Source organism: Typopeltis vanoorti, chromosome 19 (assembly GCF_054136105.1).
Source record: "Typopeltis vanoorti isolate ZY-2024b chromosome 19, IOZ_Tvanoo_1.0, whole genome shotgun sequence".
In the NCBI taxonomy this organism is placed as follows: domain Eukaryota; kingdom Metazoa; phylum Arthropoda; class Arachnida; order Uropygi; family Thelyphonidae; genus Typopeltis; species Typopeltis vanoorti.
In genome coordinates, this window is record NC_143567.1 from 38251280 (window position 1) to 38273314 (window position 22035).

The following is a 22035-nucleotide window of genomic DNA, read 5'->3' on the forward strand; positions in this document are numbered from 1 at the left end:
AGGTTCACTGTTGGCATTCAAGCAGTAGTAGTATTCTTCTGGCATCTGCCAAACCCAGACTCATCTGTTGGACTGCCATATGGTGAAGCATGATTCATCACTCAAAAAAAAAAACATGTTTCTGCTGCTCCAGAGTCCAATGGCAGTGAGCTTTACACCACTCAACCTGTTTTTGCATTGCTCTTGCTGATGTTAGGCTTGCACAACCATGAAAACTCATGTTCTTCAGCTCCTGATGAACAGTTATGATGCTGGCATTGTTTGCAGAGGCATTTCAGAACTGTTGGAAGTGTTTCGACCAAGGACAGGAGACTTTTTCTTTCACACCATGCACCTCAGAACTTGGCAGTCCTGATCTGTGATTTTATGTAGCCTACCAGGTCACGATTGCATTATTATTTCTCCTAGGCATTTCCACTTCTCAATAACATTACTTACAGTTAATCAGGGCAGCAGCAGCAGGGCAGAAATTTACCAAACTGAGTTGTTGCAAAGGTGGTCATGTTGAAAGTTGCTGAGTCCTTCAGTACCATCCATTTTACTGTTAATGTTTGTCTGTGACGATTGGTGCTTCCTTTTATACCTGCATGAGCCATGGTTGTGATGTATATGGCCATATCCACTACTCTGAAATGGTGTCCAGATATTTTTGATCAGATAGTATATATATATCGAGCTGACATTTATCCTCCAGCCTTTCCTTGCACATCATATCTATGGTTTCCTCAGTCTGCAAAATAAACATGCTATTTTCTGCTCAGGATACTGTTTTTTTTTCATCTCTCCAGCCACAAACTATGATTCCAAATTTACCCAACCTTAGAAAAGTTCTTGCATTTGGTTGGGGACACCAAACACCTTAAATTCTTGATATTGACCTTTTGGACAGGGGACAGTTATGGCTAACCGATGATCTCCCTCTTTCTTTCTTAGATTGACTCCAACCAGGTTGGAGTCGGAGAAAATTTCCACTGTCTCATAGGTCTATTTTTGCTTTATCTACTTGTAAAACAGGTTTCTACATGTATTTTCAAGGGTACTTTATCAACAAAATAGTGTCCACCATTCCCCTCACCTTTGCTAGCCAGCACAAGCAAACACACACAGTAGCTGTCCAATCTGTTTTTTATTCAACTACTAATCCACTAAACTTACTCCCACTCCTCTCATTTCATCCATCTCTCTTCTCTAGAACAGCTTTTCTCGTGAACTGTATAAGAACTAATTTCCATCTGTTTCAATGCTTTAACCCTAACCCATATACATTGCACTAATATGCTATAGGTTCTGAAAACTTGGGTGTGATTTGATATATTAAATTAAAAAAAAAAATTCTGAAAACCATAGCATATTAGTGTCATATGTAGTCTACAAGTTGAAGAGGTAAGGACCTTACTGGTGTTCTTTTTTAAATAACTAATAGTTATTTAGTTAAGTTATTAATAGTTAGTTATGGAATTATGGCTCAAGCAACTAATACTATGAGGTCAGTATACTATGGCTTTCAATAGTATGTTCTTCTGGCCAGTTTGTTTTCTGGAGTATGAAATCTAAATTTCCCAAAAGGAAAACTGCCATCTCTGTATAAGATTCCCTAACTCTCCTTCAGATGAAGACCCTTATAAAAATTTATGTCCTAGATGGGATTCAAATGCAGTCATTGTGACAGAGGTACAGAGGCTCATTAAAAAAAGAATGAGAAGCTGGTCCATTAGATATGTAAATGGACTATATAGGTTTAAAGAAAAGTGGAAGAATAATAACTCCTAGTTAAGTAGTGGGGTATTAACTGAATTACTCTTTGGGCCAGCATTATGAATTTTTTTGGAAGTTTTTATTATTATTATTATTATGTAACACCTCCAGGGAGTCCAAAGACTCATTGAGGGAAGGCACCAACTCTACAACTCTCCATCCCCACCCACAACTACCTTCATTGTCTATGCCAACACTATCAACCGCTGACCACCACCACCAATAGTATTTTCACAGACAGTCACAAACATCCATGCCCATGGCAGGATTCAAACCGCAGCCTTTTGGCTGGAGAGAGGATATGCTAACCACTTGGCCAACCAGGGCAGCTTTTGCATCACCATAGTTCTGTTTTTAGTATAATGGACACTGAGGTATAAATATATACAACTAAAATCCACTTTTCCATAAACTAGCAGCATTTATTCACCTAACTTGAAATAAATTATATAATTGACAACTGCCATTGTAAATATCAGTATGAGAATCTTGTGTTTCAAAATGTTTTAATACACAACATTATTAATGGTCCTTACTATATAAAATTTAGATTCATCATTTCAGCTCGATATGCTCATTATCATTGGATCCTTGTACAGCTGTGCCTCTTTACAGATTGCTATCTATCGTAATGACAGCTGTACTTGTCTTCTGACCAGTTTATTTACCTCTCTTTCAGAGGAGAGAAGGAGAAAAGTTTCTAAGATGCCTACTAGAAATGTCTATACCTATATAAAATTGTTAATTCACTTATTGCAAGTGCACTTCTGAAACTTTGATTGACATGTCTTTAGATAACACTTTCATTTAACCTTGTCTAAACTGATACTTTTTTGTAGGAGCTAATTTGTCCCTAATTCAAAATTCTGTTCTATTATTTGCTTAATGTTTTGTGATGCCTTACGTATGCCATTATCTTTTCAAATTTATATTTGAAATCATTTGTTTATAATTCAGTGTTATGTAGATTAGAAATTTGAAATTTAATGCTCATAATTTCGCTATTGCAAACTTATTATGTTTTTTTTTTTTTCCAATTTCCTCTCCTTCGTTGTAGACAAGAAGAACAGAATGAGGGCAAGGTACTTCTGTTTGCATTTTGCAGCACTTTTTAAATGTAATGCACTTTCATTGCTTAAGTTTCATTTTTAGTGATACAGCTTCATTATAAATAAACCATGTTTATCATATGGAGACCACATGGTTAGTCATACATTCTGTTGTGGTTTTGCTTCCATTTAATTTGAAATTTTAATTATTGTAGTATGGCAAAACAGTTCATTTTAAATAAGATATATATAATTATGTGCATTTTACATAATAATGCACATAATTGAAAACGTAAATTTCTGTGGTTTAGCAGTTCTGTGGGAAGTTTTCGGTATTAAGAATACATTATGATGTAAATAAAGAGTTTAATAAAAATAAGCAATTAAAACCCAACAGTTTTGTAAGTCTATAAGACTTGCATCATTGGGAGTACTGATACAAAAAAGTTTACAAAAGACTATAAACAATTAATTATATATATTAGATGTGATAACTTCACAACTGTTACATACAAATGAGAAACCAAAATAAAAACAGTTTGTTTTTATAAAGTTTTTTTATAGGGATGATTCTTATATAGGAATTCTTATATCGGGCCCATTCCTTTTGTTCTTCAGACGATCTATTACAGAAAGAACTGCAATATATTATTTCTTCCTTTCTATCTGATGGATATGAGAATTCCTTCATCAAAAGAGCTTTAAGTAGTTATAATATGTCTTCCTCTTCAAATACAGAAGAAACAACGTGCATTCCTATCCCTTATGTACAAGGCATTAGTGAATGTATAGCAAAAGTTTTAAAACCACTGAATATTTTTGTTGTCTTTCGATCGTTCAGAAAAATCTTCACTTCTCCTATGGACAGGCTTCCACATCTTAATTATCCAGGTGTCTACCAAATTCCTTGCTCTTGTGGATTATCTTATTAGAAAAAAAGGAAGATCTGCCTCCATTCAGCTAGAAGAACGCCAGTCTTATATTCAATACCTTGAACCTGAACAGTCCGGACTTGCAGAACATGCCATCATCACTAGACATAGAATTCATTGGAAGAAGACAAGAGTCCTTCACAAAAGTTGGTTCCTCATGGAATGGCTTTATAAAGAAACATGTGAAACTTTACTTCACTCTCCTAATTTAAACAGATCCAATGGTTTACATCTATCCTCTTTATGGGAGATAATACTTTATAAATCAGTTAATCTTCCCTAACTTTTTATTGTATATATAACTTTTTTTTTTTTTAGTTAGGAAATTTATTGGCCTTTTTAGTATCTTACATTAGCTACTTAGGTGGTGCTTTTTGGAATTGTCAGTTATTGTTTAATTTTAGCTTAAAATGTACTGAAGATGTCTGTGACAAGCAGGCGAAAATTATTCTATTAAATAATCTTTTTACATGAGTTTTTCTGTTATTAATTTTATATCCATTATTTCCTGACCAAATAATGAAAATATTATAATGTAACATAGCCAAATTTTTGGTTTCTCCTGATTAGTTTTTTAATGCATTAGTTTTGAAATCTTCCATAAACAGGTTGGCTAAAGCTGGAGAAAGGGGAGATAACCCATGGAAAGTCCTGTTTTTTTTTTTTTTTTTCCCCTAATATGTCTTGAAATATGAAAAAAGTGTTTTCTATACAATGTTTGAATAGTCCTACAGTGTCTGGTGGCAAAGGTTTACAAGTAGATACACTGTGTCATTTCTGGGTACATTGGTGAAGAGACTGACTGCATCTAAACTTACTAAGATGTCTGAAGGGTCTATATTTATATCCTTTATCATCAAAACATCCATTAGTCCCAAGAATTTATGACGCACCAAAAATACACAAAAAAAAAGATATTCTGTTATGGCCAATTGTAGATGGGAGAGATTCCCTGGCCTTAACTTAGCAAAATATCTGTCAAACCTGATATCATCACACATAGGAAAAACAGATTAATTTGTAAAAGACATAGTTTACGGTTTATTGAAAAGGTAAAGGATATGTCTGAACACGTAAAAGACATTGAAAAAAGACCACAGAAATCGGGCTTGGCATTCCACACAACTACTACAGGCCATCAAGTAGTTTGGCAGCAAGCAAAAATGTCATACATTGATTGTAATTGTTTTACAAGAAAGTTTAAAGAAGCCTCTCAAATGCTTACTATCCCTGCGTAATGTAATAAAAATCAAGACTTAATCTTACACCAAGTATAGTCTACTTTCATAAAAAATTTAACTGCCACAGACCTAGGATATAACACATGTGATGGCAACAACTGTATTCATTACTGTATGCAACAATTGTGAAGTTATCATGGCATCTAATATGTATAATTAATTGTTTATAGTCTTTTGTAAACTTTTTTATACCAGTACCCCTGATACTGCAAGTCTTATGACTTATGAAACTTGGGTTTTAATTGCTTATTTTTATTAAATTCTGTATTTACATCAGATGTGGTCTCAATACCGAAAACTTCCCACAGAACAATGCTCGTAATTGCATACTCCAGCAAATGAAGCAATTAAGGTTTATACTTAATAGGCTAATTTGTCCATTTTTCATGAAATTTGCATAGTACAGGTAATTTCAATCAGTACTAAAAAATTAATTTTTTTTAATAAACCATTAACTCAACATTTTAATGTGCTGTTATTAATTACACAAAAATGTATATGCAGAACTGACATGTAAGCCATTCATTTGCCATCTCGTCTTTTTAACAACTGATATCTGTGTACCAGGTTTCCTTCAGCATTAATCCTAATTCTTTATGCTGAATTTATCAAAGTATTCCAGCAATGTGATTTGGAAAATAATACTTAATTTGCAAAATTATGATTAGCAAAATGCAAAGAAAACATTAATTCAGCCACGAAAACCAATTATTAAAGATAGGAAAAAAGTAGCTAAATAGAAGTCATATGAAGAATGAAAATAATATAGTAGATAATCAAGGTAGCAGAATGTTCTGGTTGACAAAGCTTACATACAAAGGAAAGAATACTAAAAGGCATCAAAGGTGACATAAGAATTACTTCAAAAAATTATTAAATGAGATAAGTAGAAAAAGAGCCACTGGTAGAAAATATTCAGCAAATGTGCAGTCATGGATACATTTCATTTAAATAGAAAAGCTGTCAGAATTCAGAAATTTGGCAAGGCAGCTGCAGTAGATTATATTCAACCAGAAAGTGAACTTCCTCATGTATGGAGGAATAAAAATATTACAGTTGAGTACATTGCAGACTTCAAAAGGCATGGTGTTGTGGTGAATTTTTAGTTGTCTGGGTTGACCCTCATTGGAAAATTTATGTGTTCGGTGTTCCGAGTAAATTTTATACAAATATACTTGAAGCAGTAAAGAAAATTGTGGAAGAATAACTTGGAGAAGAATAATGTGTATTCAGTCCAAATAAGGGTTGTCGAGACTAGATTTTTACTTGATATTTAAGACAATCATGAGAAAATAAGGATCTGTATTTTTAAGTTTTGTAAATCTGGAAAAGGCATGATTAGATGTCAAAAGAAAAGCTCTTTAAAACGTTAGATCCAGATTTAGCCATGACTAAATATCAGCATGTTTCATCCACAACAACCACCTCAACTGATGGCATTGCACATTTCGTGATCTTTTTTACCACAGCAGAATACTAGCACGAAATATTTATATAAGCGTGAGCACAACAGAAATGTACCATTCTAAAGAATACCAAACTTAGATTTCTCTCATTTTGATCCTCTAGCAAAAAATTTCCATGCTTTATTCTGTTGCATTTCTGTTGTGCTCACGCTTCTTAAAATTTATACCCGTGAAGCTTGATTTTCTGCAATCTAACTATCCAGAACAATGCAATCCTTAGTGAATTTAATTCCATTGTGTAGAAAGACTGAGATGTTGGTTATCATTGAGTTATTGTATTTACGGCTATTTTGCCTGCTTCTGTTTAGGATTGCCCCTGTTTAAATGTCATTGGCTTTTTACTCACGGATTCTTAGGGCGTTGTAGATGTATATTTACCAATAAACATATGTAGCATAAAGGAAGAGAAATTTACACATACCTTTTTCTGGGTGTTGTGGCTTTTCTTCTTTCTGCGATGTCCAAACTACCGTGTGTGTGTGTGGGGGGGGGGGGGTAGGCAATGTGGGAGAATTAAATAGAAATGAAAAAAAATGGGTTTTTTGAATAATATATATATACACATATATATTATATTATTAGGGATGGGCAGAGCATTTTTTTATATTTATATAGGGTGGGAAAGGGTGAAGGGGTTGAAAACAGTAACTGATTTTTAGAGGGAGGAAGGGGGTTGACGGGGTGTGGTCAGTTTCGACTATGCTTGGTTGTCGTCTGAACACATGGAGGAAGTGGATGCTATCCTCTTCCTCCATGTCCAGATAGCATCCACTTCCTCCACATGTTCAGACGACAACCAAGCATAGTCGAAACTGACCACACCCCGTCAACCCCCTTCCTCCCTCTAAAAATCAGTTACTGTTTTCAACCCCTTCACCCTTTCCCACCCTATATAAATATAAAAAAAAAACTCCGCCCATCCCTAATAATATAATGTATATGTATATATTATTCAAAAAACCTGGGTTTTTTTCTATTTCTATTTAATTCTCACACATTGCAGAAAGAAGAAAAGCCACAACACCCAGAAAAAGGTATGTGTAAATTTCTCTTCCTTTATCGCTACATATATTTATTGGTAAATATACATCTACAATGCCCTAAGAATCCGTGAGTAAAAAGCCAATGACATTTAAACAAGTGTACTCCTCCTAAACAGAAGCAGGCAAAATAGCCGTAAATATAATAGTTTAAGAGGAGTAACATGGGAGTTTTCCAAGAAATAATATCCATCATCGAGTTATTTTTGTCATGTCATGAAAGGACAAAACTGAATTAAGTCTACTGATGTCAAATGGTTTCAAACTATCTTTAGATCAGAAAGCACTTCTCAGAAACATGCGGAATTTAAACCAAATTTGTAGTGGACAGTTCAATTGTAATTAAGAATTCAAATCTTAGCAAGTGCCCTCTGGCTTCAGAGGGCACTTGCTAAGATTTGAATTGCTAAGGCACTTGCTAGAGACAGAAGTAGCCTTAATTATTCGACTGAAGGTGGGTTTAGAATCTGGTCCCTTCCCTTCAAATTTTGGGTTTATTAATGCAGTCATAGTTCTTGAGATTACAAAAGTGCTTCCTTGCTATTGCCAACTTAAAAAATATCTTTTAGATTCTGTCTAGTATAATAGTTTTCTTTCATCTGACCTTGTATGCTATCTAAAACATTGTCTGATATATGTAATTAACCATAACGATGGTTAACATATCTTATGAGGATGGTCTGAAAAGTTCTCGGCCTCAATCATAGATGGCAACACTATTGGCATGATATTTTTTTTTTAAGTTGGTACATCTGTTGATACATAAGCATCCATGTGAAATTGCAAGTCATTCTATCAAGTAGTTTGTTTTATACGGCTGTCTGAAGCAAAAATGTCTGTATTCCTTCAAATGGGTTAAATTGAGTATCATGTGGTTATAAATTTCTTTGTAAAAGAAGGTTTAATGCCAAAAGAAATTCATTCAAAGTTCATAAAAGTTTATGGGCACTCTTCTCCTTCGTTTTCGTCAATTAAGAAATGGGCTGCCGAGTTTAAACATGACTGTACCAGCTTTGAAGATGATCCACGTGAAGGACATCCAAAAAGTGTAACACTAGCAGAAATCATTGATCAATTGCACGATATGCTATTGGATGACCGGCGAGTCAAAGTGTGTGAAATTGCTGAGACTATAGACATTTCAAAAGAACGTGCAGGATATATTTTGCATGAAGAATTGCAAATGAAAAAGCTTTGCACAAGATAGATGCTGCGCTTGCTCACAGCAGATCAAAATGCATTCGCATTAAAATCTCTGAACAGTGCTTGGGGCATTTACAGTACATAAGAGACCATGGCATTTCAGTATTGTATAAGTTTGTTATGGTGAAATTGCATGTTAATTTAAAAACATTGCATGTCATTTAGCCACTTGTAGATATGCTATCATTCACTTTGTATTAGTTTTGATTAGTTTACTTATACGGTAAATACATCATACTGTAAACTTGTTTCTAATTTTTCTTCAGTAAACAAAAAAAAAAAAGATACGGAAAATTTCTTTATTTGAGCTATAAATTTATTAAAATAACATTATGCAAAAAATTATTGTGTACATGGATGTAAAAAATATACTACCAGCATGTGCATCTTTGGCACCCTAGCAACTCTCAGTCCATGGTCCAAGTAATGTCTGTCCCAATAACTGCATATTTTCTTTTGAAAATATTTCCATTCAATTAAGTGTTATGGTCTGTAATGTATTAAGTTGCTAGAATTTCATTGGCTTTTCATCCTGCATTTTCACATCACAATTTACAATTATTATTAAAGCATAAAGCATGCAGTTGGATAGTTGTGGAATCAATTTCAAAGAGTGACTAAAAATGATATCTTGTCGTGATGACCTCTCAGGTGGCCAACTAACGTTAATTAGAACAATCAGGTAGATACGAGGTTTTAGAATGATTATCTCCCAAATCTTTGATTTTTTTCCCAGATTAATGCAGCTATACTTGATTAAGGTTAGTGAAGAGTTTCATAACTGATGCTGATTCTGACCTATAGCATCTTCTATACAGCACATTTGGTCTCCTTCCTTATAATCCTGTCTGATTAGGGTATCCAGAACATAGTCTGCCATTGCTGACTTGCCATATTGACAATAACAAACATAATTTTTTATGTTCAAGGTGAATAATAGATCTGAAGCTGGTCCTTGGAAAAATGAAGGTTGCTAGTTGGATGTATGGTTCTGAAAATTGCCATGGAGATTCTGAAGAACTTGAGCTGTCTTTTCAGATGTATCTCATGTATAAAGGATAGAAATAGTTTTGCTGTGAACTTTTGTGTTAGGTGTAGGAGGGATGGGGAGGAATGAGTTTCGTATATTTGAATAGTTATAGCCATTGGCTAAAAGAGTGTGGCAAAGATAACTGAGTTCTGTAGCAAGAACTTTGTTATTAGAATAAATAGCCTTGGTGGCCATGTGGGTGTTAGTGTTTTGAGGATGCTGTATTGTTTGGGACGCTTAAGGATCAAAGCTGTATAACTGAGAGGAGACCTCCACATAGACTTTAAAGGAATGCAGAGAACTGACCAGGCCTTCTGACCTAATGTACAATCCTCGCCTTCTCGTGGTGTACCCTGTTAGGTATCTACTTGGATACTGAACGAACGAGGATGAGCTCGAATTTGGGATTTGAAAAAAAGAGAAAAAAGAGCTAAAAGAGTGTATTTGACCGAATTGTATTCTTGTTGGCTTAAACCACAATATAAAATGATGGCACAACATGACAGAATTTCATTCCGGCTGGGGTATCGCCCAGTTAAACAAGAGCTCCATTGTTTTCTCCAGGGAACCAGGGTGAACAGTGAAAAGTCAACTACTGTAAGAAATCCTGTAACACACCCCTAACTCAATGTCACCAGAGTTCAAGATCACTGCTATCAATATAAGAAGTCTAAATGGCAAAGAAATGGAGCTAGCTGAGGAATTGGCTAAATACTAGATCGACATAATAGGGGTAACTGAAACAAAAAAGACAGACTCATGAGATCTTTTTGAGCAATAAATACAAAATGTTATATTCAGGCAATGACATTCAAGGAAAAGGAGTAGCCACAGCATTCAACACTAAATACGAGGCTAATCTTGAATAGCAGGCAATATCAAGTAGTGATGTGGGCAAATATCAGAATGGGGAACTGGGCAATGAAACTTATTTGTGCCTATGGTCCTACAGAAAGTTTTGCTAAGGTAGAAATGGAGGAATTTTTTGAGGCTTTTGAGAAAGCAATGGACACAATGAAAAATGAAAAGTTGGTCCTTTGGGAATCTAAATAGCAGAATAGTAAATGATTGTCAGACATACAAAAATGTTTTGGAAAAATTTGGAGAAAAGAGCAAAGCTGATAGTAATGGCAAATACCTGTTGGATTTCTGCTCAGGACATATACTGGTTATTACTAACACCATTTTCAAACATGAACTCATCAATGGTTTCGGTGAATAAGCTACTCTAAACTTGTGCTCCTCCATTTTATCATTATTGTGAGTGTTTTTTCATTGAAATTAATCATCAAACAGAAACCTTAACAGCAGGTACTGAGCAGTGAAATACTTCTGTACGACCTGTAAGTACTTATAACGCACTAAATCAGCTATCTTTCCAATTCTAAATCAGCCACGTGTAAGCACTCACTATGCCTACCGTACGCAGCAAAGATGGCGGCAACAAAAGCGAATGGTGAACAAGCACCCCGTGTCTCACCAGCACAGTGCCATCGATCGCTGCCAACAAACCTATTACGTGCCACAGCTGCAAAACAAAAGTTTTGCAGCTGTGGCACGTAATGATGGCAAGATAGAAAAAAGGGTATATTCTGCAAGTTTTGTTGCCACTGGCTGCACTCTTCCTGCGCCAAAATAGATGAATTGTGCAAAAGCTACTTATCAAACTTAACTTACCGTTCTTCTGTTCGCTGTACCTCCCTTCGGTAAAACAACTTCTGAACATAGTTAAACATGTTGAAAACCTCGAACAGCACATCAGTGCTTTAAACGAAACTTTTACCTCCAAAATAAGCGCAGTGGAAGCTAAGCTCGAACAAATTGACGAACAGCGCAACGCAAGCTCAATTTTGCCCACGAAAGAACTCCACGATCTAATCACATCAATGGTAAACAGCTTGATGGAGGCCAAAAACAAAAAATTCAACTCCGTCATTCTGAACTTTCCGACGGAAAACGGAAAATCATTAAAAGAGGACATCAACAAACTAGCTGAAGAATGCAACATCGATTCTAAGAATATCATCAGGTGCCATCATTTCGAGCCTATAAATAAAAGGAAGGACGGAACGAACTTTCGGTGCCTAGTAAAAGTTACTTGCAACACGTCGACAAGCACATCAAAACTAATAACAGCGATCAACAACAAATTCAAAGACACCTGTCCCCAATCACGCATACATGCTCAACCAGATTTATCATTTAAACAAAGGGAACAAAGACGCCAGCGTCAAAGAAAAACGTCAAAATGGTGGTAACAGCTGGATCATCGACTACAAACAAGATAAACTAGTGCAAAAACCAAATGATGTCGCTAGCAGCCACCATGGAGACAAGTATGCACTGCATAGGAAATGTGCAGGACTCTTGCAGTCAAACGCATGACTCACAAAACCCTACATATTCACTTCATCAATATCCGTGGCCTAAACTACAACCTTAATAGTGTCCACTACCATCTTCAGTCTACCAAACCCCACCTATTCTCAGAAACTAAAATCCCCCCCCCATCACTATTCATCTCGACCTTCCAAACTACATGCTCTTTAACTCCTTTTGACCCAAGGGTGGTGTCTGCACATACATCTGCTCTGACATACTTTGCCAGAGAGCACCCGACCTAGAATTACCCAACTTTGACCTTCTTTGGTTGAAAATATCCCTTCCCCACTCAGTCAAATTCAAATTTGACTGAGTGGGGAAGGGACTGTCTCTATCGCTCCCACAACACAACCAACCACTCTGAGCTCTTTAATTCATCTCCCTAAAAATTGGCTTTCTCTGTTCCCACTTTCCCAACAGGGAAATTATCCTCCTAGGAGATTTTACTATCCACAACACTAGCTGGCTTTCCTAGCAGGCAGAGATGCTGAAACATTTACCATCAATAACGACCTTACACAACTTGTTCAGATGCTAACCAGAATACCAGAGAACCCAAACACCCCAGAACTTTTCCTCACCAGTGACCCCTTCAAATACACAGTGAAAGTAGTGAGCCCCTGGGCAATTCTGACCACAAACTTAGTGCTCATCTCCTCCCCTGTGCAACAACACTTACCCAGACACTCCCATACAAGAATGGTTTGGCACTCTAACAGTGCCAAGTGGGACAGCCTCCGCAACTTCTATGCTACATTCCCATGGTTGGACTATTGCTTCCAGCCTTCCAATCCAAACATATGCACCGAGCTTATTACCAAAATAAACCTCACCAGCATGGAAACATACATTCCACACAGTACTCTGAACTGCCATTCCCGAATGAAACCCTGGTTCTCCAAAAGATGTGCCAAGGCTGTACAGATGAAATACCAGACATACCATAACTGGCTGAAATCAAGAACCTCATTCTTCTTTAAAGCTTACACCGAAGCCCAAATAGATGCAAAAAAAAAAAAATCGATGCTTCTATAACAGAATTCGAAAGAACAAAAAGCAGGAAACTAGCAGCCTGTCCAAACGGCAGCCGAGCCTTTTGGTCTCTCACCAAAGCAATTGCCGTAACTTCTGTCCAACACTGTTCCTGCCCCTATCATACCCAGATGGCTCTATTGCATCATCACCCACAGAAAAAGCCAATCTTCTGGCTTCATACTTTGCTTCCAATGCATGACAACGGTAAATGTCCCCCAACCATTCCAGACACCCAACATACAATGCCCCATATATCCTTTTGCCAGGATGAAATCAGAAAAATACCATCCAAATTAGACACAAAAAGTCTCCTGGCCCTGATGGCATTCCCCCCAATTGTCCTGAAAGTTTGCACACCAGAACTGACTCCTATCCTATGTTGCCTATATATATACTCTCTTACTCAACTGGAATCTATCCCATAAACTGGAAATTGGCCTATATTCAGCCCATTCCCAAGAATGGTGACAAGTCACTGCCATCCAACTACTGCCCTATCTCACTTACCTCAGTCCTGTCAAAAGTAATGGAAAAAATCATCAATTCCCAACTCCTACACTATCTTGAAGACATCCACCTAATAAATGACTGCCAGTATGGATTCTGTCACTGCTGATCAACAGGAGATCTGCTCACATGTCACCCATCCCTGGAAAAATGCCATGGAGAATTTTGGCGAATCTCAAGTGGTTACACTAGATATCCCCAAAGCCTTTGACCGGGTCTGGCACTTAGGCCTACTAAGCAAACTACCATCATTCAGTCTGACCCAGGACTTCTGTAATTGGATCGCCAGCTTTCTGTCTGGACTCACACTGTGTGTGTGATGGTGGATGGCTCCCTATCCTCTCACTATTCAATTAATGCTGGAGTTCCACAAGGTTCTGTCCTCTCACTAACTTCCTGCTATATATCAACAACTTACTTCAATTGACCTCCAACCCAATACACAGTTTTGCAGACGACAGCGCACTACACTCCTCTATTGCATTTGATAAACCTTACCCTACACACCTCACCTCAACCTACAGAACATCAACCACCACCGCCCTCAACTCTGATCTCCAAGCCATCCTACAATGAGGGTTCGGATAACCTCATCAATTTCACTGCCAATAAAACCCAATTCTGTACTATTTCCCATAAAAAAACAAAACAAAAAAACTATTTTTTCCCGGTATCCTTTTTGACGATACCCAAATTCCCAGACAGTTTGATATCTCTCTCTTTCTTCTTGGAATTACCCTCACATCAAACCTCTCCTAACATAAACACATCACAACCATTTCATCCTCACCTTCAAAAAAACTAGGATTTCTCTTTCGCTCATGACGTTACTTCACCCCCGAACAGCTGTTGACATTATACAAATCGCAAATCTTTCCAGCTATTGAGTACTGCTCCCACATATGGGGTGGGACCCCTAAAGGTTCTCTCAAAATGCTTGACTCAATACAGAGGAGAGCAATTAGACTTATTAATAACCCATCCCCTACCTTACCAGCTCTCCCACCCCCCACTTTCACACAGATGTGAAAGTGGGGGGGGGGGGGGGAGCCACTGAATTATTGATGCAGTTAATGACCCATCCCTTACCTTACCAGCTCCCCCCCCCACTTTCACACAGATGTGAAAGTGGTGGGGGGGGGGGGGCTGATGAATTATTGATGTTATTTCAGATAAGTATTTCCATGGGAAATACTTATCTGAAATAACATCAATAATTCCTCCATTCAGTACTAAGCTTGTTGAAACACGGGCAGCTGCTGCTCAAAATTCCTTCACAGTACACCTAGAAACAAACAGAACAAGTTATTTTTTCTCCCCTTCATCTCTTCAACTGCTGCACTGTGGAACAGTCTCCCACCTGCTGTTATACTGATGTTATACTTCTAAATAAATCTAGTACAAGTCTGCAAGATTCCCTGACTAAATTGAATAACTGTTGTAATAGCTATGGTATAAAGGCCAGCAATAACAAGACAAAGACAATGAAAATAGGCAGAAGCATTGAAAATATCAACATTGTGCGCAGAGAACCTATAGAGCAAGTAAAACATTTCAGCTACTTGGGCACGATTTTTAATGAAGATGGTAAATTAAATATGGAAATAAACAACAGAATCAACAAAGCTGGTATGGTAGGAAGTCAACTGAATAAATTTATGTGGAATAAGAGAGAAATTAGAGTCAAAACACTAAATTAGCTGTGTACAAGACAGTGTTCAAACCAATCTGAGAGCTGAGCTAGAAATAAAACACTTAACCAAAGATTAGAGACTGCAGGGTCTCTAGTCTTTGGTCAAGTGTTTTGACCAAAGACTAGACAGTTCCTGAGAAAGATTAGAGGTGTGAACAGATGGCATCAGTGGCAAAATCATATTAAAATTGAGGATATTAGGAAAGAACTTGACATTGTTAGTATCCAGGAATGAGTTAGCAGAGCTAATCTCAGCTGGTATAGTCACTTAAACAGAATGGGAGAGGAAATATTAGCAAAACAAGTGTTATCTGCCAGGTTGGCAGGAAAAAGAGCCACTGGATGACCAAAATATAGGTGGATTGAAACAGTAAAAAGTGCCTTAGAAGATAGAAATATAAGATCTGATAATGTTGGAGTCTTGACAGATAACAGATTGATTTGGAGGAAAATTGTAGATAGGACGTTAGTAATGATATAAGTTTTCATGTACTACTATCATATCCTGTACACTCCTTTAAGAGTACATGTCAGGAATTGGATGATGTATTGTTGAGAAGGTTGATGGTGTGACTGCTTATGTATGTACCTTCCAGTGTGTGTGTAGGTTTTCTATAAAGAAAAGAATATTGACCAGTCTAGGAGACATGTAATTTGTGTCTAGAAAAAGAAGTTAGTTTGTTTTTTTTTTTATTGTGAAGAGTATTTTTGGATATGGGCTATTAAATCCACTAAAAAAGTGTGTAGACTGGGGGATCAAATAACAAACACATCTACGTATCATAGCTAGACTGATTTGGTTTTCTTGATGTTCTATATAGAAATTGGCTCGGATTGGGGGGGGGGGGGAGTCCATTGCATTTCCATCTAGTTTGCATATTCCTTTCTATGAAAAATAATCTGAGTGCACTGTGAATTTAAGTCATATGTTGTGTGTGGAAGTGGTTTAATAAGGTTAAGGGCCTCTGTCAGTGATGCATTGGTAAATGGAAAAGTAACACTAAAGCTGATATCATGATGTCTGCATTTTTTTTAGAATGAGATTTTTTAATTTTGATGTGAATAGATCTATGGTTTTAGGTGATTTTTCTGTTTGGTGATTTGTCAGCGATGCATTGGTAAATAAAAAAGTGATATCACGATGTCTGGATATTTTTACTTTTCAACTGAATAGGATTTTTAATGAACATAGTCGTCACTGGGTCTATAGGTGATTTTGCTATGTTGGCAAATTTGTAATGCTCACACATGCGGTTGTAGCTATCCAATGCTGTTAGCTATAGAGTGAAGGAGAAATATTGAGTTTCAATTTTTCAGGCCCCATATAAGTCTGAGAGAGTATTTTTAGAATCAGCATCAGCTATGAAACAACCTTCATCTAATCTCAATAAGTATGGCTGCATTAATTTACCAGTGATCTGGGCGAACTTATCTAGTCTAACCTTTTTTAATTAACTGCCTTGTATCTAGTTCCTTGAGAGTGCTGCATCTTTAAAGTTAATTTGAATTGTTTCCACAGCTACTAGTTGAGTGCTTTGCGATTTTATAACAGTTGCAAATTGTGCTATGATGATTCTGAATGGAAAAGCAGCAAAATGTTAAACAGAATATACTAATATTTCACAAAGGGCACTTTTCGATGTGTAAACATTGCATCACATTCACGTTAATAGCTCGGGTGTCCATTTAAATGCATACACCATTGATCACTTTGAAAAAATGTACAGATGGCTCAGAGGGTCAAATTCTTAGCGTTCTAGTATTTTTATTAAACTACTCAGAAGGCGAGGCAGGATGAGCTCTGAGACAATAGCACCTAGAGGCTGTGATTGGTTGTTTTGTCAACCAATCCAGTTGAACGTTGTCATTTGTCATGAGTTGCTGGTTTTGTTTTCAGAGTTTCATCTGTTTTGCATTCATGTACTGTGAACTGACATGGTAGGCAAGTTTTTATATATAATATAGACAAGTTTTTAATACATTATTTTTAATAAATTTATAACTTTTTTGCCCATATTTACAATGGGAAACTGTATTGGTAGTCGAAGAAGGTAAGCCTCATCTTCCTCTTCCAAATTTTACACCTTTTGAGTAATTCAAATATAGCATTCTCCTTCATTATTGTTTTCCGATATATAGTATCTTAAAATAAACACATTGTCCCCCTCCCTGTGCAGATTTGGTTATTATTAATTGATAAATTATAAAGTATTCAAAGTTATCCTACAGTTAATTGCATTAGACCAATTAAGATGAGCAATGATGTGCTATACACTTTTAAAACTTTCATACATCGATAAAGATGCAATCATACAGTCAAACTGACATGATTTTGTAGCATGGGTTGCATAAGCCTCGACAGCACACCCAAACAAAATGGGCACACAGCGCCACTGATATCAATGTAGTTTGTGATCCAGTGTGCGTATGTTAAGGCAGAACAACAGAATAGGATAAAATTTAGTTACATGGTTAAGAATTTATGGAGATGCAACACACGTGTTAAAATAATTACTTTACTTAACATTAGAAAAGTAACATTTGATGTTTCGACCTCTGTATCGAGGGCATCAAAAAAATACATATGTATAAGAAACATGCTACTGCACTTTACAAAGGTAAAATGAATCTAAGCTGCTTATTAATCCTTTATCTAGCCTGACCTCTAGTGGGAAAAGAAAAAAAAATTATAAAAAATATTTTTTTTAATAATATTTTTTGTATAAATTTTTTTTTATAAAGTTTAAAAAAAGTAAATTTAAAAATAAATTAAAAACAGAACTACATTAAACATTTCTAAAGTCTTCTCATATTGAGATTTCCTTCTGGGCATGTTCCGGTTGCTATAAGGGTGTAGATGGGTCCTCCACATTCTTGGAATGATTAGTCTGTCATTTTTGTTCAGGTTTGGATTGTGTTTTAGCATTTCACGGGCTTCTTTAAATTTTCTCTCAAACCAGGTTTTGGTCTGGTGTAGGGACTTGGTGCCTTTCCTGTCATCCTGTCATTTCTATGGTATGTTTGGAGTATGTGGTCTGATAGGTCTGTTTTTCCATAATGGAGGTATTTAATGTGTCATTTGTGTTCATATTTTCTGATTAGGATAGTGCATCCTGTTTCCCTTATGTAGGGTAGGTTACATGTACATTGGATTTTGTAAACTCCTGGGTGGGCCAGGTGTGGAAGAGGATCTTTGGAAGAACTGAGTAAATTTCTTAATTTTGTCAGAGGTTTGAAGGTAGTTTTGATATTGTATTTATGTAGTGTTCTGTGTATTTTTTCTGAAATGCCTCCAACATATGGTATGGCTATGGTATTCTTATAATCTTTTTTGTTTTTATTTTTATGGAGGATCTTGTAAACTGTTTTTTTTATTTTTTATTTTATAGTTAATGATTTCAAGTTCTTGGTTTAGAGCTTTTTCATTCGAGCAAATAGTGCTCAGTGTTTGAGGGTGCTTATGACTCCTAGTTTTTGTGTTGGGTGGTGGTGTGAATTTTTGTGTATCTACTGGCCTATGTGTGTAGGTTTGCATTAGACCGAGAGGGAGAGACAGCCTGAGGGAAAATGTGTAACGAGTATGTCTAGAAAAGGAAGAGTTGTTGTTTTCAATTTCAATGGTGAATTGGATACATTTTGTGTTGTTTGTTCAGGTGGCTAAGGAATGTATTTAATGTTTCGTGACCATGAGGCCAAATGGCGAAATATCATCGACATATCAGCTAGGCTTTGGGCTTTAGGCTGGCCAAATCGAGAGCTCGTTGTAAAAATTAGCCATTGGGGAAAGAAAGTGGTGTTAAGTTCTGAATGAAACTATATTAATTTATATCTTCTTCAGAACTTAACATGCATCTTAATTTTGGCATATACTGATATATCAGGCGGATAAAATTGCTTGTAAATTACCAGAAACGTTAATAATTTAAGAATCCTTTTATTTGTCCATAGTGTTGTAATGTATTTACTGTGAATAGTCCATTGTTTAAACTTTGCTAAATTTCTATAAATACTTGTATGTTACTGAGAAAAGGCTAATCGGATTAAGTACCGATAGCCAGGTGCAAAACACGTATGCCAAGTACACGTGCACTGTGGAAGGAGAGCACGCGATCTCCACCACCACCACCACCGAAGAGTATGCTAGGGGAGATTGTGGCGCTAGGTGCTGGAAGATGTAAGGTGACGTGAGCAAAGAGGGAGAAATTTGATGTAGTAAGAAGTGTTGGGCTCAGAATTTAAAAAGTGAAGCAGCGCCAGCTCAGAGCTTTTTGGCTTGCTTTTTCTTTTGTCGTCCTCTTCGCTTGTCGATGTTTGTCCCCTTTCCTTGGAGGGATCTTCAAAGCAGAATTGTGGGAGAATGCCGAAGAATCCTTGGGAGATCGCCGGTTAAGGATTTGCCCAGCAAAGCTGAGTTCCTGATTGCCACAGAGACTGCTAAGCCTTTCCGAGCCTGATGACTAGTGAACGGCAAGCACGTGTCTTCGTCGCCGGAGATATATCCAGTCCGGACCATTCAGTGGGGTAATGCAGACCAAGCAGAATGGAAAGTGGACCTGGCGGCGATGTTATATCGAGATATGAGATATGTATGATGTTCTAATGGTTCCCCAGCAATTGGTAAAGTAGAAACTTTAATCTGTTTAGTGAATGTATAACGAAAGAAAGACTGTGATTATTAGTTGGACATTAAGTTTAGAAGGTTGTGAATTTTATGCAAGGACTTTAGAGATACAGTTTAAGAGGGCAGTGTAACTCTGAGACATGAATGAAGAAATTAGGATTAAATTAATGTCTATGAATGAATAACCCTTAGTATTGTGAAGTTTAGCTTATGATTTACCTTTGATAGAATATTTTAACTAAACTGATACTTATATATGCTAAGATAGAGTATGAAAGGTTAGATAAATATGTTTTTCTTTAAAACTGATATTGAAGCTAGCATGTGCAAAAGTTTATTCATGATATGTAATCTGACTAGAGTGTAAATAAATATTTTCTCTGGATTCAATAGTTGATTTGCCTGATTTCATTTTCTGTTGCACCGCTCATAAATAATCGAACCACGGCGGTAGGTAATTTATAAGGGAGGCTACGACTGCAAACTAAGTTAGAGATAGATGAGATTTGAACTACTTCATATAGTTTAAGAAATTAGGGATAGTGTGCTATGCTAAGTTCTGGTTCTTTGAATTTTCATAGTTCAGAAATCTAGGATTCAGGGTGGCACAGTATGATATAAATTTTCCCTGAATCCGAAGAGAAAACCAGCACTGAAAGCAAGGAATTGCCATTGTCTATTGGGAATCTGTCTTTTATCCACGTGCAATATCCTTAAAGTTGTTAATGGCCCAAAGTAAATACAGAGACTGCATAAATTAAAAGAGGTTAATGAGGTATAATTAAGGTTATAACACAAAGTGTTGAATTAAGAAATTATTAACGATATAGACACGAAGTAAACACTATAAGCAAAGTAAGAAGAAATATAAGAAGGTAACGACGTAACAGTGGTAAGCCCATGGCTGTACCTTCTTTTTGTAGGTAAAAATTGTTTTGCCACACGAAATACCAGGAGCTGAGTACCTGGGCAAAGAGGGCTGTGATGTCAGGTGGAAATATGTCTGTAGGAGAATAATAGTAACATTGATTGGAACATTGGTGAAAAGGGCAGTTATGTCAAAGCTGACTAATAATCTTGATTGTTGAGTGTGATGTTTTTAATTTCGTTTATAAAATATTGTGTATTTTTTATGTAGGAGGGGGAAATGACCTACCCAACTCTTTGAGTGTGGCTGCTAATTTCTTGGCTAAGTGGTAATAATTACCACTATTGATGGTAATTATAACTTCAACTGTTGGACGTATGGTGTGTTTGTTTTGTGTATTTTTGGCAGGCCATGAATACTGGGAGCGCAGACATAACGAGGTATTAGTTTTTTCTTTGTTTCTTCTGGCCAAGTGATCATGGATTTAATTCTACTTTTTTTTTTTTTTTTTTGGTTTTTTTTGATGCGTTTAGTGGGGTTGTAGTTCACTATTTGGTAAGTGTTGTGGTCCAATACCAAATGGTTCATTTTTTTCTAGGTATGCTGTCCGATCCAGGACAATGGTAGCATTTGCTTTATCTGCTTTTGTGATTACGATGTGTTTGTTATTTTTTAAGGATTTGATGGCCAGTTTTTCTGTTTTGTTTAGGTTGCAACTTAGTATTTGAATTTAATATGTATGATGTTTCCATTTATATTTTGTAAATGTCCTGATCAACAATACTATTATTCTCCTACAGAACATATATCCACCTGACATCACGGACCTCTTTGCCCACGTACTACGCTCTTGGTATTTCTTGTGACAAAACAATTTTTACTTAAAAAAAGAAGTTACACCCATGGGCTCACCACTCCCCCCCCCCCAATGGCTAACTTTTACATGGAAGACTTTGAGCAACAAGCTCTCGATTTGGCCAGTCTAAAGCCCAAAGTCTGACTCAGATGTGTCAATGATGTTTTTTGCCATTTGGCCCCATGGCTGCGAAACATTAAATACATTCTTTAGCCATCTGAACAAACAACACAAACATGTCCAATTCACCACTGAAATCGGAAACAACTCTCTCTTCCTTTTCTAGACATACTCATCACACATCTTCCTTGTTTGTTGTAATCAATATCGTTAAACTAAACTAACATGTACTGCCAA

The 22035-nt window shown here is 36.5% G+C and overlaps 1 protein-coding gene across 4 annotated transcripts in view; it reads left to right on the forward strand.

The window, feature by feature from the left end:
* LOC150096005 (1-acyl-sn-glycerol-3-phosphate acyltransferase gamma-like) overlaps positions 1 to 22035 on the forward strand; it is a 172751-nt gene that overhangs the window by 65290 nt on the left and 85426 nt on the right. The window contains exon 2 of one of the 4 annotated variants that reach the window (XM_090409116.1): positions 2813 to 2837. The exons of the other annotated variants lie outside the window; for them this stretch is intronic. The gene's annotated coding sequence lies outside the window, so the exon portion shown is untranslated. The remainder of the gene's footprint in view (positions 1 to 2812; positions 2838 to 22035) is intronic. 4 annotated transcript variants of the gene reach the window in all.